Genomic DNA, 19,782 nt, shown 5'->3' with positions numbered 1-19,782 from the left:
TTGAAGAGAAATAAAGAGACTGGACAACTAGCTATTTCTACAAATTCTAATCAGATCTCAGCAGATTAAATATTTTATGGAATTCCTATTAAAATATTGCCTTGCAGACTGACTGTTTCTTCATACTACACCTATGTATATCTGTGTGTTTGTATGTGTATATTTGTGTGTTTGAATAAACTAATACAACAATGTAGCAGATAAAATATTAGTATGGCCTGTCCAAAGAAACATACATCCCATGTTTTCCCTAATTTTCAATAACTAATGTATGTCTGGGATAGACAGAAATGTTCAAAGCTATGTCCATTTGACCAGAAAGATAATGTTAACAGAAATGAACCCCATAATAGGGACACAAGTGTTTATTTCTTTCTTGCTATTGTTTCTAACATACTTATAATGTGCAATGTGATTTTTTGTGTTTCTTTATAGGTTCCTCCCCCAAACTATAACACCTGTTTTCACTGTATTTGTTGCTACTACATATTGTATATTTGCTCCTCTAATTTGGGAAGGGGAAGGAAAAAACCAAAATGCTTAAATGGAATACAAGTTGACCCATTGTAACGATGTGATGCACGACACATTATGGTGAAAAATGAACTTCACAATTTAGGTTGGGGAAGAGGGGATGGGAGTATACTTGTGGATGTAGGAAGGAAGAGAGGTATGGGGAAAATAAAGGAGGAGGTAACAATTCTTGTTCAGAAATGTACTCATTACATTACTCATGTAAATGTGCCCCCTCTGTACCGTATTTTTACAATAAAATGTATAAAAATGTTCTGAGATGGAAGAGTTTATTTCCTTTATTTTATTTTATAATACCGTGAACAAAGAAATCATTGCAAAACACTGATATGAAAGTATTTTGAATAAATGTATGTGTGTGTGCACGTGCACACAGCCACTTGGCATGCTCAGTATTGGAAATCAGGGCTTCAAGGTCTTGCTAGGCCTTTCCTCTCTCGATTGGTGAGCTACTCTATGAGCTACATCTCTATTCTTAGCCCTATGCTAGTTAATTAAAATTTTTGAAAAATAATCTCATGAATTTATTTTGCCCTGATTGGCTTCCAACAGTTATCCACAAATATCCAGCTCCTGAGTAGATATGCCCAATAGGCACGATTACAGGTGTGACCAAGCACCACAAGGCTTTCAGAATAATTTTAAAAGTAGAAGAAAATTTATTTCATGGAGGCCTGTTTTATTATCTCCTACTTTTAAACATTTTTGTTGATTGAATGTGAATACTTTTTCGTTTTGGGATTTTTAAAAAACAGTAAGTTTTAGTACTTTTTCACAAGGAAACATTGACTCATTTCCTTTCTCACTGTGTTTCTTTGGGCCATGTACTTAGTGCGCTTAATTGCAATTTTTCCCAAAACTAAATTGGTAATAACATTAAGATTATAGCAAATGTTGTCTTAAGAATTACTATACTCTCTAAAGGAAGAAAATCGGGCAGAAATGGATGCATTTTTAGAGAAATACAAGTTGCCCAAACTGAGCAAAGAAGAAGTTAACCAATTAAATAAGCCAATATCCTATAATGAGATACAGGAAGCTATCAAAAGTCTTCCAACAAAAAAAAGCCCAGGACCAGATGGATTCACAGCAGAATTCTATAAGACCTTTAAACAAGAACTAATACCCATACTCCTCAAGCTCTTCAGAGAAACAGAGAAGGAAGGAGCTATCCCAAACTCATTCTACGAAGCCAATATCACACTCATCCCCAAACCAGGCAAAGACCCAACCAAAAAGGAGAATTACAGGCCAATCTCCTTGATGAACACAGATGCAAAGATCCTTAACAAGATTCTAGCTAACAGAATCCAGAAACACATAAAAAAAATAATTCATTATGACCAGGTAGGCTTCATCCCAGAGACACAGGGATGGTTTAACATACGTAAGTCAATAAATGTAATCCAACATATCAACAGAGCCAAGGTCAAGAATCACATGATTATCGCTACAGATGCAGAAAAGGCCTTTGACAAAATTCAACATTCATTCATGCTAAAAGCTCTGGAGAAAATAGGAATAGAAGGAACATTTCTAAAAACAATAAAAGCCATTTATGACAGACCAATAGCCAATAATATACTTAATGGGGAAAAGCTGCAACCAATTCTCCTAAAATCAGGAACAAGGCAAGGATGCCCACTGTCTCCACTCCTCTTCAATATAGTCCTAGAACCCTTAGCCAGGGCAATAAGGCAAGAAAAAGACATTAAAGGGATCCGCATAGGGAAAGAAGAAGTTAAACTATCCCTTTTTGCAGATGACATGATACTATACCTCCACGATCCCAAAAACTCCATCCCCAAACTCTTAGAAATCATAAATCACTTCGGCAAAATAGCAGGATACAAAATAAACCCACAAAAATCAGTTGCCTTCCTATACACTGATAATGTACAAGAAGAGAGGGAAATAAAGGGAGCAACCCCATTCACAATAACCTCCCGAAAAATAAAATATTTAGGAATTAACCTAACCAAAGATGTAAAAGAACTATTTAATGAGAACTATAAAAAGTTCAAGAAAGAAATTGCAGAAGACACTAGGAAATGGAAAGACCTCCCATGCTCCTGGATAGGCCGACTTAATATAGTAAAGATGGTAATACTTCCAAAACTAATATACAAATTCAACGCAATTCCTATTAAAATCCCAATGACGTACATCACTGAAATACAGAAAACAGTCCAAAAATTCATATGGAACAACAAAAGACCTAGAATAGCCAAAACAATTCTAGGGGATAAAGACAATATGGGAGGGCTATCCATGCCGAACTTCAAACTCTACTACAGAGCTATAATAACAAAGACAGCATGCTACTGGCACAAAAACAGACCCGAAGACCAATGGAACAGAATAGAAGATCCAGAAATAAACCCACAGGCCTACAGCCAGCTGATATTCGACAAAGGAGCCAAAGACATACAATGGAAGAAACACAGCCTCTTCAACCGCTGGTGCTGGGAAAACTGGGCAGCCACATGCAGAAAACTAAAAGTGGACCCCAGCCTATCACCATGCACCAACATCAACTCAAAATGGATTAAAGACCTTAACATTAAACCTGAATCTCTGAAACTACTGCAGGACAGAGTAGGAGAGACACTTGAACTAATAGGCACAGGAAGGAACTTCCTGAACAGAGTCCCAGGGTCACAACAAATTGGAGAGAGACTCGACAAATGGGACTACCTTAAAATAAAAAGCTTCTGCACAGATAAAGCTATCGCAACCAAGCTAGAAAGACAACCAACTAATTGGGAAAAAATATTTACCAGCAATATATCAGACAAGGGGTTAACATCCTGTATATACAGGGAACTCAAGAAACTAATCCCTCCCAAACCCAACAAACCAATTACTAAATGGGCAAGGGAACTAAAGAGGGACTTCTCAAATGAAGAAATAAAAATGGCAAAGAAACACATGAGGAAATGTTCATCATCCCTGGTGGTGAAGGAAATGCAAATAAAGACAACCCTGAGATACCACCTTACCCCAGTCAGAATGTCCCACATCCACAAATCAGCCAACGACAAATGCTGGAGGGGATGTGGAGAACGAGGAACGCTATTACACTGCTGGTGGGAATGTACACTCATACAACCACTTTGGAAAGCAGTCTGGAGGGTCCTTAGAAAGCTAAAGATTGACCTCCCTTACGACCCAGTCATACCACTTCTAGGCATCTACCCTGAACCACAGGAACCAATATACAAGGACACGTGCACCTCCATGTTTATTGCAGCACTGTTCGCAATAGCTAGGATATGGAAACAACCTAGATGCCCCACCACAGATGAATGGATCCAAAAATTGTGGTATCTATACACAATGGAATATTATGCAGCCATTAGAAATGACAAAATAATGGCATTTGCAGGGAAATGGATGGAGCTAGAAGGAATCATGTTGAGCGAGGTAAGCCAAGAACGAAGAGACAAACAGTACATGGTCTCCCTGATAAGTGGATGATGAATCCAAAATGTTAGGTGATATGACAAAACTAACAGGACTTAAGAAACAAAGAACTCCCACTCATCTGGTTGAACCACTACTAAATATCCCCATGCTGCTGATCACATATATGGTATATAACATATGAGCACCGTTATATATTACAGACTGTGATAGGCAATTTGCTCCAGGAAAGTTAGAATGAACTTGTGACTTTAAATGAGCATCATTATTCCACAATACTGTGAATTTCCGGAAATTAAGTAATCACTTAATCACAATCAAAAAAAAAAAAAAAAGAACCTTGGGGAAGGGAGGGAGGGAGGGGATGGTAGGGGGAAAACAATGGAGGGGGTAACAATGTTCAAGAGGAAGTGGAAGTGTACTTATTACCTCACTCATGTAACTGTAACCCTCTGTATAGTATCTTTACAATAAAAAAAAATCACAAAAAAAAAGAATTAAAGGAAATAAAACTTGTGAAATACATAACCTAAAATTCTATGAATGAGCTTTGAGTTTAGCCAGTGCGTTTTTTAAAATACTAAATAGAATGCGATAAGCATTACAAAAACTCTTACATGTAGTGAGCAACCAGAAGTAATTTTATGTATTGACCATGCTCTGCTTCCAAGGAAGCCAGGTGGATAACTTCTCATGCTGTAAATCAAACTGGTTATCTTATGTCTTGTTATTGTAAAAATATCAGGAACAGAATGAATGGAGGTTGTAAACTGAGGTGAAGTCCATATATAAATGTGAAAAACTGATAAAACAAAAGTATCTGAGCAATATATAGTGTTTTCCATCATAAGGAAGACCTAGAGGAATTAATTCTCTTTTTGATATCCTATCATAGGTCCTTAGAAGGATGAACTCTTTCCCCAGTCTTGTAGCAGCAGCATCAGATGAGAGGAACTGTATTTTTTTTGTTGTTTCCTTCAATTTATTCTTCAGTCCAAATCTGTAGTACTTGAGATTGAAAGAAACCAAGGGAAATTAGACACATACACTTTGTAATGAATAATCAAGGTAAAATAAATAAAATACATACAGCCTTGTAAAAGGTCTAACTAAATTGAGTTACATATTCTCAAGCATAAATAGAGAATGATTTAAGCAATATCTTGTTATTGATAATTGAAAAATGTTGAGTTGCTTAATTTTTTTTCCTTTCTACTACCTTAAATTATTTATTGATTTTGCATAGAAGATTAAAGATGAGATTAACAAGAAACTTGATTTAAAATGGACAAAAGTTCAGAATAGACATGTTTTCCTTAAATCCTTGAAGATCGACAGTGGGTTAACAAAATTGTACTTAATACAACTTGTATGCTGGCTTAATGCTTTGAGACCAGAAGTCATTAGGGAAATGTAATTCAAAATTACTATGATACTACTTCATTACTACTATAACTTTTATCAACAAAATCAAAGGAACCAGGTGTTTTGGTAAAGGCTTGTAATTTCAAGCACTTAGGAGGTCGGATTTAAGTCTACGGCCAGTCTGGGTCGTGCTGCAGATATTAAAAACTTACCCATTATTATTAAAGGTAATAATGGTGAGAGTGTGGACAAAAGGAAATTTTCTACACTCTTGGTCAAAATACAGGTTAGTATTCTCGTTGTAGAAAGTAGTATGCAGTTTTCTAAAGAGGCTGATATCTTAGGATCAGATTCAAAGCCAGCCCAGGCAGAAAAATCTGTGAAAATCTTATCTCCAATAAACACCAGAAAACTGGAAGTGGTGTTGTAGCACAAGGGGTAAATTGCGAGCATTGAGCTGAAGCGCTCAGGCCCTGAGTTCAAGCCCCACAACCGACAAAAAAAGAGAAATGCTAAGCTAATGTATCATCTTACCCACCAATAATGTGATTATTTCTCTCTCCGTAACTCGTAAATATATCTGTAGTTCAAAGTTGTGTTCAACTACAGACTAATAAAGCAATTGTGGTAATGTACAAATTTTTCACATTTCTGCCTTCCTTCTCTTCTCATATAAGAAAACACTAATAACACTATAAATATATTGAATTTATAAATTAAGGATCGGTGTTGTTGTTGTTTTCCAACCTGAAGCCTTCTTTTCCATGATTTTTGACATAAAATTTTGGGAGATTTTTTTTTATTGTTATGGGATTCCATCTAAAACAAAGCCATGTATATCGAGAAAGCCAATGTTTTCAACTCAGAATACTAAACAAAAGAGGGAGAAAATTAAGGTTAGATCTATATGTTAAGCACAAATACAGGCAATATCAGGATATTTTGAAATCATATACCTTTACTTGATAAAGTGGCTCAAACCTTAATTTTATCTACTTGGGCAACAAAGATTAGAGAATTCCAGTGCCAGGCAAGCCCAGACAACAAAAAGAATTTTCAGAAACTCTAACCATTTGCTGGGTGCAATGTTTTCTTGCCTGTGTTAGGAGGACTGCAGTCCAATCAGTCCCAGGCATAGTGATACTACCTCAAAATAAGCAATCCAATTACAATCTGCAGGTATGGCCCTAGTAGAGATGCTGTTTCACAAGTATAGGGTTTTTGGTTCAATCCTCCAGTACCGCTAGGAATTTAAGTGTGTGCCAGAGTAAGAATTTGGCATGTCTAAAGTCAAGACTTCATACTTATTACCATCTTTGTGAGAACTTCAGCTTCCTTATTTGGAAACTGAGCTGTTCAGTTAAGAGTGAATAGATGAATCTTATTATTTAAAATTTCATTTAACTGAAATTGGAAAGATTAATGTCTCAGACACTATTCATATTTGAGATTCATTAGCCACATATAGCCAGTGGGTAGTGTGTTAGACAATGCATATACAGAATATTTCCATTATCACAGATGTTTCCGTTAGAACTGTTTTAGAGCATGTTTCTGCTTGTTAAGGGATGGTTCATGTTCATAAACTACATACGCTACATAGATGGAACTAAGACTGAAGGTCAGCCCAGAAAAGCTAAACACCCATGAAGTTAAGATATAAATATAAATTTTTCTACATAGGCACACTTATTTGTGAGGAGGAAGAGGATCAAACAGTCAATGTCAGCAGAATCAACGCTCTCAACTCTAGGAAAGAATAGGTGGAACTTTTAGCAATTCTTTGCAGCTTTGCTTCTGTGATTGAAATTGGCTGTGGTATTCTCAATGGTGATTTTGTTGGAAAATATACATGTGTAATTATCATATTAGCTCACAGAAGAATTAGTATTTGTGCTTTGTAAATGTCATTTGGTATTTATATATGACATTTCAATTTCTTCTGGTACCAATACACCACAAATATCTTTATATGGCTTCTGAGATTTTGCTTTCATTAGCTTTGTTGTTCTTACCGCAGACATTTAAAAAAATAGTGGAAAAGTTAAGACTTCCTTGTGTTTTATAATCCCATTAGTACTCAGTAAGCTTAATAACCAGTGAGAATACAAGAACTATGTGAAGAAATTATATCTCCAATTAATTGCTGGAGCAAAGAGAACTGGCTTTCCAGAATCTCACCTTCAGAATTCAAGAATGAGGTGGGAATAAGACAAGCAAAGACATAGAGTAATTTGCACTGCAGTTGCTGTGCTGTCACAATGAACACCTGTTCTCATGCAATCTTTTTGAATCTCACAGTTAGCTTTTTTGTGGTTTTTATTAGTATGACAAAGATGACTGACTTTCCCAGATTTACAGTTGGAAATGTGTGGGACACATTCCTTTATCTATGGAATCTTCCTTAAAATTGTGCATCATTCACTTTGGTTCTCGATGCCTTTTCCATCCTTGTCACAAGTATCTATTTCTACAAATGGAGACGCTGGTTCAACATTTGCCTTTAAATGATTAAATAATGTGGATTTTGGAGGTTGTTTGATTTACTGTAGAAGCAAAGTATTATGGGTAGGACCCTTTGGTCCATTTTGACGCTTCTTTGTAGAATTCTTATTGGGGTCCTTACTCATGGACTCATGTGTAAGTAATTCCCCCCCATATTCCAGTATAATCCAGTACAGTGGGACAATGCATTAGAAATTTAAAACATGCATATAACTCTTAAAATATACTTTCAAATATAATGACATAAATAAAATAAAAGATTTTGTTTCTATTTTTTAATCTTAGTATTATTGTCAAGGTAATGTACAAAGGGGTTCCAGTTACATAAGTAAGGTAGTGATAACATTTCTTATATAACTTGTTACTCCCTCCCTCATTTTTCTTCCTCTTTCCCTCACTTTCTCAATCCCCCCTCCCAAGTTGTACAGATCATTTCCAACATATTGTTATGTTTGATTGCCTTTAAGTAAATATTTGTGCTGTTCCCATCTTGGAGCTCCACGAGGCAAACACTGGAACACCACAGTTAGACCCCTCTATACATATTTTCCTACAATTTGCGGTCATATATTTGTTTGATTACTCATTTGTATATTGCCAAATCTGGAGTTTGAATCCAGGGCCTGCACATTGTTCTCAGCTTTTCTTTTTCCTCATCTCTAGCCACAGATCCATTTCTGGCATTTTGTTGGTTAAATGGGGGCTGGCTTTGAACCATGATCCTCAAATCTCACCCGTGTCAGTAGGATTGCAGGGGTGAGCCTACTTTATAATTTTACTTTTCATCTCATTATATCATGCATATATTTCCTATCCAATAATATCCTTAGAAATTTCATACTGTTTTAAGAACATTACTTATAATGAGTACATGGGACTCCAGTGCTAATAAATTCCATAATTAATTGAACTGTCTCTATCCCTGAAAATATTTGTTGTCTCGAAAATATTTAAATGGATCATCATAGTACTTTTGGATTTTTCATTCTAGTATCTATTTTTTTTATAAATAGATTAGCATCTGCTAGTTGTTACAAGGAACCAAATACAAACATTCTTCTTACAAAATGATCCATCTTAACTTGGCTCACCTGAAACAGTAAGTTACTCCTCCCTGTGAATTTATTCTTTTTCCCAGCATGCAGTTCCAGTTTTGTAACTTTTACACACCTTACCTACTATAATGCCTTTGTCTAAAATCCCTCTTTCTATCATCCAGTTTTTGTACAAACCTTTTCCATTGTATTTCACTAATAGGAAGGCATATTTCACTAATACCAACTTAATGTCATCATTTCCATGGGTATTTCCATTTTAGCCTGGATCAGAACTTGATTCTAACAAGATTTTATTTTAATGGAAGAATCAGAGCATCAATTGGAAGCCTGAGAGTACCCTTATGAACAAATTTTATCATTCATTGCTTAATTTTCTTTTGGAATTTGAAGGCTAAAGATTACCAGCACATATATCTTCTGTTGTTACTGTATTTGGTTCCCGTTCCCTGTATCTTGTATATACATTTTTATAATGTGGGGAGGGGAAAGGAAATAACAAAATACTGAAACAAGGATACAGGTTGACCAAATGTAACAATGAGATGTGCAATACACTATGTTAAAAATGAACTTCACAACTTTGGGGTAGGGGGAAGGAGGAGTTGGGAAAGTACAGAGGGAAGGAAATGTAGTGGGAAAACAAAGGAGGGGGTAACAATGCTCGACAGGAAATGTACTCATTACTTTACTGTAACCGTAACCCTGTAACCCCTCTATACAGTATCTTTACAATAAAAATATTTTTAAAAATATTTCCAGCTCATACTCCCATGGTTAATTTGTTATACACCTTAAATGCTTCATATGGGTCAAAATGGGAAACCAAAAGAAAGCAACTTTCAATATAGATTTCTATTGTTGTAACACTGAGATGCCAAATGCATTGCCAAGTGCACAGGAACACAGATTACAATCATTAACCTCTAGAAATTTGAGTTGTCTTCTTTGACTTGAAATCTCTTAATTGTATTATATACAATACGCAGAAATGTCCTGAAAAAAATATTCATGGATAAAGAACAGTTCTACAAAATCAAGAAAATTTGTACCAAGTCAAAAAGAGGAAACTAAGCCAAGAAAAATTTTATTTATTCATATAAAGCTAGGATTGAACATGGGTCTACCAATAGTCTGAAGAAAAACAATTATTTAAGTGAGTTCTTATTATAAATATAGTAATATAATTACATACATGGTAAAATAGAACCTGATGATGAGCTATGAACTCTGGCTGGGGAATTCATGAAAATCTTTCTTGCACAATGTCATGATACGTAGGAAGGGAGAAAACAAATATTCTGTAAAATGATGAAAAGCTTACAAAGTTCAGTAATCTCCAAATATTATGACCAAGGAATGTAAAGTATCAGGAACTAGGTAGCAGTAAATTGGAAAGTGAAATTGGAGAAATTGAAATGGCCATATAGCTTGGTGTTATGGCACTTTCTTAATATGTATAGGGCCCTAGGTTCAATCCCCAGCACTAAAAAGGAAGGAAGGAACGAGACCTAGAAAGATTTGTGAGGTGGGCCCTGCACCATCATAGACTTTTTATTCTCTAGCCCATGATTCCATACTGTTGATTACACATTATTACTGCATGGGAGATTTTAACTTCAGTTGCCCAAGTCCCAGCCATTTTTAGTTGCGTGGGTACAAATCTATCAACTTCAGCTCATATGACTTCGGGGCACCAGTAAACACCCAGGACAGAGATATCATGAGGGCACATATGAGTCTAGAATGGTCTATGAGCCTTTTATTTCTGCAGAAAAATAAATACACATGGTATGTTAGCCTAAGTATGGATATAGATTAGTCTGAGTTTAAATGTACCCATATAATAGTTTTGCAACCCTGAGTAAATTACCTACCTCTATTTAAACCTCCATTTCTTGTTTTGGACATGGGGGCCAATGAGACTACAGTGCTAGTGTATTTCTAAAGTGTTTTCTGGCTATGCATTCTTAAATTTATTATAACTACCGTTAGTTGACTTGTTTATATAGTGCACATTTGCACCAGGTGCTGATGAGCAAAGCAGAAGACGATGAAGTGTGCTTTCTTGGGTCTCTCGGGTACTTGATGTAATTCCTTACACTCCAAAATTTATGAAGTCAGAGTTTGACAACAGGGCAATTTTAAAACTTTTCTCTATGGAGCCTTAGCATTCTTCATTATCAGAAGGACTCCAGAAAGATGGAAAATTAAAATAGAGAAACTGGGGCTGGGAAGGTGGCTCAGTGGTAGAGTGTTTGCCTTGCATGCATGAGGCCCTGGGTTCGGTTCCTCAGCACCACATAAGCAGAAAAAGCCAGAAGTGGAGCAGAGGGTCAAGTGGTAGAGCGCTACTCTACAGTTGAAAAACTGAGTGACAGCTCCCAGGCCCAGAGTTCAGGCCCCACAACCAACAAAAAGAGAAAAGAAAAAGGGAAAAAAGAGAAACCACAACAGTCCTTGTCAACTAGCTTACTGTTAGTCCTTTTGATCTATGATCGCAAATTACCAGACACTGAAATGGTTATAAACAACAAATTTTTTTCTGCACTCTGGAGCCTGGAGGACCGAGATTGCAATGCCAGCAGAGTCACGATTTTTTTTTTTTCTGAGTGATGCACTGTACTAAAGATCAGGAGTGAAATCTATTTGGTTTTGTTTACTTAAATCCCAGTCATAAAGGCTTGCCTCCATGACTTAATTACCATCCACATACACACAAAGGCCCACTTCTGCCTCAAACTGCGATCCTCTTACTTCTGCTTCTCTTATCAACATGTGTCACGTTTGTTTTAGGTGTTGATATTTTCACCATACCAACAGCAAGTGTCCGATACCTTCCAGAGACTAAGTCATAAGTAGTTAGAATTATAGGCATGCACCACTATATCAAGCTGAATTTTTCTAAAAAGAAATCTTCAGTAGCTGTGCTAACAAAGAGATATTCACTCACTTATCTTTAGTCTGCAATTCTCTGCCTCTGGAAATTCTTTCTCATTGTTCTCCTCACTGAAGCCGGCAAGTTTGTGATAACTTCAGTTTTGTTAATGCTTTCAAAATATTCCTTTTTAGTCTACATTCTTCATGCCTCATGATCTATATCATAGTGATTTTCCTTACCAAAAATATTTGTCTCAGCCAGGAGAGGTGACTGATGCCTACAATCCTGAGGAGCTGAGATGTAAAGACTTTAGTTGGAATCCAGCCACATATTTTCTATCTAAAGGAAACTGGGTGCCTCTTAATAACATAAAAAAAAATTTCATATTTGTTATAATAACATCTTAGAAATTTAAAGTTATTCATTTGATAACCTTAATAGAAACAAGGAATTAAACATGAATTTCTCTCAGGAAATCCAAGTCATTCATTACAACCGTAACTTATTTGGGAAGAGAGTTGAAATCTCGTTCAGAAAACATAACCATGTGCCATTGTTACATTCTCCTTTCTGTCATTATCTAACATGCTTCAGAGGAAACAGACTTAAACAGATATGAGTCCTGGAATATATTGTAAATGCCAGCATTGAATGATCTCTCCATGGTAAAAAAATCTTCACAAATTTTCATGCTCCTGAACAACCCATCCTGTTGCTTTGCTCTGAGCCTGGATGAGTTTTCCCATTTGTCCTTCTATGGCTTTCTTCTAGGGCAGGTGTGTGTCTTTTCCTTTATTCGGCCGATATGGAGTCTTATTTCCTCTTTCAAACATTCTGAGAAGCTATTGCCAGGCCACAAAAAGTAAGATAAAATTTTCATCCCATATTCTCCCCTCACAGATCTCCTGCCCTAAAAAAACTCTTTACTGAACAAAATGGAACAATGATTGCTGAAAGACCATTATCACACTAGTCATAACACCAGAGAGGAACAAGTAGAGGAATCATTATCTGCATGTCACCAGTATCAATCGACCTACTGCTTCCATGTTTAAATGGGACAACTAATAGATGTTTTTTCTAGCTGCCAGTGGCTCACACCAGCAATGCTAGCTACTCAGGAGACTGAGGACTGAAGATTGTGGTTCAAAGAGAGCCCAGGATAGAAAGTTCATGAGATTCTTACCTCCAATTAACTACCAAATAGCTGAAAGTATTACTGTGGCTCAAGGGGTAGAGTTCTAACCTTGAGCAAAACAACTCAGGGACAGCATGTGGGCTAAAGAAACAGCACACAGACAAAGATATATGCTTCTAGATTTCCTGACCATGTTCTTTTTCATAAGATGAAGATTTTGTAAGTCAAATAGTCTTGATGCCAATTAATAGCTATGCTGTCTTGGGCTTGTAATCCTCAACTTCATCTTCCTTGAATGTACAATGAAGAAATTTTGCAAAACTGGTGCAGTGGGCGAATCCAGTCATAATGTATGTGTGTGAAAATGTAACCAGGGAAGATGGCGGAGGAGAAGCTGGAATCTGAACTAGCTCCCACATAGAAAGCAGTTTTAGAGTTCCAGTGAACAGTCCTAAGCAGAGAATCACACCAAATGTGCCATCACAGGACAGTTAGACAAGAGAGGGGAAGCCAAGGCAAAAAGACACATCTGAGCGCCTGAAAGCAGCCGCGGCGGCGGCGGCGGCAAGGTCACGGCAGAGAACACAGCCACCGGGGCCATAACTGAGTGCTCACACAGAGAGTCCAGGACGAAGAAGCCAGACACAGCGGGCAAGCGGATTCTACTCAACACCAGCAAGAACCGACAAGGAGCGGACATCTTCATCCTGCAGTTCGCAGACCAGAGACGACCCAGGATCCAAGACTCGACGTGAGTAGAAGCCCGACGTCCTCACTCCTTCTCGGGGAGCAGAGGAGGGAAGGCCACCCATACACCCCCAGCACCGGTGATCTCCATCTTGGATACCGACAAAGCTCGGAGGAGCTGCCAGCTCCAACCCAGGCCTTGGAATAAAACGAGTCATTTAGCAGGTCACAAGAACTTAACGGCGGCGAAGTCACCTGCCAGACTCGGCTCCATCCAGGGAAAAGTCACCCAGCTCAGGCACCAGCCATTGGAGTGGCTTTCCTCACTGGGTAACCAGAGCCAGAGGCTGCCCCTCCCTCTAGCAGCCTCAACAATCAATTGAAAAACAGAAACCCTGAGAATGGCTCCAGGCTGGGCTCTGTGAGTTTGTTTTTTTTTTCACAAAATAGCCCCAGGAAAAAGCTACTGATTGCTGAAAGGCCTCAACTCTACCCAGAAACTAGCCTTACCACTGCATCCCCCTCTTTTGTGATTCTCAAAGCAGATCACCCTCCCAGTAAACTAATCAGGGAGGGGGATCTCAAAATCTTGAGTAAAGCAGAGCATTTTTCTGCCTGTTCAAACAAAGTGACTTAAGAAACCAATCAAGCCACAGGACCTCAAGCTGACCAGAGACTCCAACAAGTGGCTGTTTACAGACAAAAGAGAGATACAGGATTCTTCCCACCCCTCCCAAAAAATCAAAAAAAAATCAAAGAACTTTTTTTTTCTTCTCTTCCTCTTCCTTTCTTTTTTATCTCTTTTTTTTTCTTTTTTTGGTACCATATATATATATATATATATATATATATATATATATATATATATATAATTTTTTTCCTTTTCTAAAATTTGTATTAATCTTTAATTTTGGCCTTTTTTGAAAAAATAATTGTCTTCCAGTAACTTTATTTTTTCCTCTTATAATTTTTATTTTAGGAATACATGAATGTGCGTTTTCATTTCTTTTCTTGTCTTCTTTCTCTTTTTCTTTCTTTCTTAACTATCTTTTTGTTTTTTTGTCTAGCTCTACTGAACTTCTGCTCTTTTTCTCTCCCTTTCTAATCCTTTTCACCTTTTCCTCTCCTTTGATCTTCTGTATGTGACTTAACTCTTGTCCTGCATATCCTCAGATAAACCCATAGTTAACTAGTAGACCCTATCCCCCATTGTGTACACACTTAATCCACAAATTTGTTACTCAATTCAAAACCTCTGAGACTTAAATTCCTTAATAGCAGTACTACCTCTTCATACCTATATAATATTTTAAGCATTTTCTTAAGTTTTTCAAGTCTCCTCTATGTCCCTAACCTTCTATTAATATACTCACATTCCTCTCTAAATAGATGGTCTTTTAATCTCCATAATAATATTAATATTTACGTTTCTATTTTTCTCTGGTCTCTTTTCATTTCTCTTTCACTTTCTTCCTTTTCTATCTCTCTCTCTACTTGCATCCTACCCAACCTATTTCCTGCATTGAGATTAGGACATAGTTAACTCTCACTGTGCCTCCCCACACGAATATATTCCTATTTTTGACCCACATCTCTCCCTAACCCTAAAAATTTCTGGTTTTCCAAATTCTTCTCTGCGGTTCGAAACCCATTAACATATAGTTGTTTGATGTTGAATAGATGTATCTGTTGAACTAGATTGTATCTGTAGACTATTGACTGTATAAATGCAAACGTTGGTTGATGGTTGCCTTAAGATAGTGTTCTAGCACAAAACTGGTGCTATTTTCATCTCAAATGGGCCGAGTAAGCCGGAAAAACACAAGAAAAATGGCAAATCCGGGTATCTCAATTTCCAATCTTGATAATCAGGGGTCAGATCAGATAATGAACAACCCAGAAGAGAGTTCCCAAATAGCCCTACAAACAATGGTGGCAAACACGATAAATGAGAAGTTTGACAACTTACAAAGGATGCTGTATGAGCGTGATAGGGAGAGAGAGGAGGCATCCCAAAAGTTTATACAGGAATATCATAAGCATGAGGAAGCTACTCAAAAACTGATACAGGATTTGTGTGAACAACTTGAGAATGCTCAAAGAGAAAGGGAGGAATGGCGTGAGTAGGCTGAGAACACTCAAAGAGAATTGCAGGAATCCCATGAACGGGAAGAAAGAGAACTGCAGGAATCCCACAGACGGGAGGAAGCTAATCAAAGTGTAATTCAGGAATTGAGAGACCAGGTAGAGAATACACAAAGATCACTAAAGGCATTCATGGAATCCATTAACAAAGAGCTGAAGGAAGTCAGGGAGACCCAAAGTCATGGAAACCAACAGAAGGAATGGGAGTCCAAAGAAACCATAACCAATCAACTAAGTGATTTGAGAACAAACACTGAACACCAAATTAAGGAAGTCAGAAATTCATACAAGACCTAAAACAGAGCTTCAAAAAAGAACTTGAAGCCATCAAAGCTGACCAATTAGAAGGAAAAAAGATAAAAAACAAAGTAGAGAGTCTTGACAGCAGGTTAGACCATGCAGAAGATCGAATCTCAGGGATTGAAGACAGCCTAGATATTATAGAGAAAGAACATACAACCATCCAAGACAAGTCCAAGAAATATGATAGATCTATCCAACATCTGGAAGACACCATCAGAAGGCCTAATCTAAGGAAAATGGGTGTAGAGGAGCACCTAGAAACAGAAGTTAATGGTCTAGAAAATTTGTTTAACAGGATCCTAGCAGAGAACTTCCCAAACATACAAAAAGATAGGCCTATTCAGATACAAGAAGCTTTTAGAACCCCAAATAGACCAGACCAGAATAGGACATCACACCATCACATTATAATCCACACTGGATCAACTCAGACCAAGGAAAAGATCCTTAAAGCTGTCAAGGAGAAAAGGGTAATCACCTATAAAGGGAAAACAATTAGAATCACCTCAGATTTCTCAGCAGAGACAATCAAACCAAGAAAAGGCTGGAATGACGTATGCCATGCCCTAAAAACAAACAACTATCAACCAACAATACTGTACCCAGCTAAATTCTCCTTCATAACTGAAGGCCAAATAAAAACCTTCCATAGCAAAGAAAAATTGAAACAATACATCTCCACCAAACCAGCCCTACAAAAGATTCTTAAAGATGTCCTACACATAGAAAACCAACAAGACCGCAACAAAGGCCAAGAAACTGCACCCAAACTGAGAATCCAAGAACCATAGGAAGAACCCAGTTTTCGCAGCCCCCAAGAAGGTGGATAACATGGCAGGAACTTCCAAATAACTCTCAGTCCTAACTCTTAACGTTAATGGACTGAACTCTCCAATTAAGGGACATAGACTGTCTAGTTGGATTAAAAAACAAGACCCTTCTATCTGCTGCCTGCAGGAGTCATATCTTGCCCGTAAAAACAAACACATTTTCAATGTTAAAGGCTGGAACAAAATCTACCAAGCAAACGGCCCCCATAAACAGGCGGGAGTTGCAAACCTAATATCAGATAAAATAGACTTCAAATTAAAATTCATGAGAAGAGATGAATAAGGTCGCTAAATACTAATTAAAGGATCTCTCCTTCAGGAGGATATTACAATTCTAAATATCTTTTCGCCAAACAATGGAACACCCAAATTTATCCAAGAAACACTACTTTCCCTAAAATCCCATATAGATCCAAAGACATTAATTGTTGGGGATTTTAACACACCACTCTCCCCACTAGATAGATCAACTCGGCAAAAACTCAACAGAGAAACCGCAGATCTAAACAGCTGCATAGATCAAATAGACTTAATAGATATCTACCGAACATTTCACCCAGCAGCATCAGAATACACGTTTTTCTCAGCAGCACATAGAACGTTTTCTAAAATAGACCACATTTTAGGCCACAAAGCAACCTTGTCTAAATTCAGAAACATTGAAGTTATACCTTGCATTCTCTCCGACCACAAGGGAATAAAATTAGAACTCAACACCAAAAGCCACCAAAGAAGTCCGGTATCTCATGGAGGCTGAACAACACACTGCTGAATCAAGAGTGGGTCATGGAAGAGATTAGAAAGGAAATTCAAATGTTCATGCTTTTCAACAAAAATGAACACACAAATTACTAGCTCCTCTGGGACACAGCAAAGGTAGTACTCAGAGGCAAGTTTATAGCTCTGATCTCCTACATCAACAAATTGGAGAGATCTGAAACTAGCAATTTAATGAGACATCTGAACCTCCTTGAAAAAGAGCAGCAAGATAAATCCCAATACCGTAGACAGAAAGAAATAATTAAAATTAAATCAGAATTAAACGAATTTCAATCCAAAAAACTATAGAAAGAATCAACAAAACAAAGAGTTGGTTCTTCGAAAAAATTAACAAAATTTACAGACCCTTAGCAAATCTTATCAGAAAAAGTAGAGAACATACCCAAATTAATAAACTCAGAGATGAGAATGGAAACATCACCACGGAAACAACCAAGATTCAGAACATTATAAGGGAATACATCTCAAAACTTTATGCTCATAAGTTTGAGAACTCGACAGAAATGGACCTTTTTCTAGCAAATATTGACATGCCAAAACTAAACCAAGATGAGTTAAATCAGCTTAACAGGCCCATACCAAGCTTTGAAATAGAAACAGCAATAAGAGACCTCTAAGCTAAAAAATGTCCAGGACCGGATGATTTTACAGCGGAATTCTACAAGGCCTTCAAAGCAGAGCTCACACCAATACTCCTCCAACTCTTCAATGAAATTGAAAGAGAAAATTCACTACGAAACACATTCTATGAAGCCATCATAACCCTCATCCCAAAACCAGGAAAGGACTAATCAAAGAAAGAGAACTATAGACCCATGTCGTTGATGTACATTGATGCAGAGTGTCTCCTTTGACTCTGAGGTTTTTTATCCATTGGGAGTTGATTCTGGTGAAGGGTGATATCGAAGAATATAGGTTTTATTATCTACAAGTTGTTAACCAATTTTGCCAGCACCATTTATTGAAGAGGCTGTCTTTCTTCCATCCTAATTTTTAGCTCCCTTATCGAAGATTAGATGGCTATAGGGCTGTGGGTCCATTTCTGGGTTTTCAATTCTATTCCATTTGTCCTGAGGTCTGTTCTTGTGCCACTACTAAGCTGTTTTGTTTAATATGGCTTTTTAGTAGAGTTTGAAATTTGTTATTGATATTCCTCCAACACAGTTTTTTCTGTTAAGCATCAGTTTTGCTATTCGGGGTCTTTAATTTTTCCATATGAATTTTTGGATTGACTCTTCTATTTCCTTGAATAATAAGCCTGGAATATTCATAGGTATCGTATTGAATTTGTAGATAGCTTTTGAAAGTATTGCCATTTTCACAAAGTTGATCCTTCTAATCCCAGGATCATGGGAGGTTTTTCCACTTCCTAAATTCTGTTTTAATTTCCTTTTTCAGGTTTTTAAATTTTTCATCATAGTGATCCTTCAATTCTGTGGTTAAGTTAATTCCTAGGTGAAGTGCCCAGATCTCAGATGCCCCCTCGCAGACTACCAGAGACCACGATCAATGCAAACATCAAAGAGTCGTTTATTGCAAGTTCGAGCTTGGTTCTCTGCACACTCGGTAACCGGTGACGCTAAGAGTTCCTGAGTACAAAATTAAAAATTAGCACAGCTTTTATAGTATCAAACAATCAAGTTTAGGGAGTTTCACACAAGCGAGTTAACAAGTTCAGGGGGTTTCCAAACAAGCAAGTTCACATTTTCAGGGGGTTTAAGTTCACCCTGATGGCACATCCCTTTTTCTGATGGAACACTTAGGCAACTGCTCTGTTCCTTAAGGGTGGGCAGGGTTGGTGGCAACCTGCGGTTTTTTTAGAACTGTTCCTCTTTTGAGGTTATTCTGAGGGCAGCACAGCTACAGGTTGTTGGCTTAATCTTAAAATGCAGTTTCTGTAGCTCTTCATTCCATCCTTTTCTAGAGCATCGGGAACCAATCATGGTCTCCTAATTGGCACAGTCTTTTATATTTACAGTTTGGTATTGGGATCTCAGAACTAAGAAATGGACTGCACTGATCTCTTTTTTTTACAAGGTCCAATTGTGAGTAAAAAATAACGGTACCAAAGGTCCTTATATTTTTTTAACATTTTAAGACGTACTTTTTAATTTATTTTTTATCCAAAGGATA

This window comes from Dipodomys merriami, unplaced genomic scaffold, assembly GCF_024711535.1.
Source record: "Dipodomys merriami isolate MVZ:Mamm:240054 unplaced genomic scaffold, mDipMer1.0.p SCAF_292, whole genome shotgun sequence".
Classification (NCBI taxonomy): Eukaryota; Metazoa; Chordata; class Mammalia; order Rodentia; family Heteromyidae; genus Dipodomys; species Dipodomys merriami.
The sequence above is the reverse complement of the archived record's forward strand: the minus strand, read 5'-3'. Positions refer to the sequence as shown.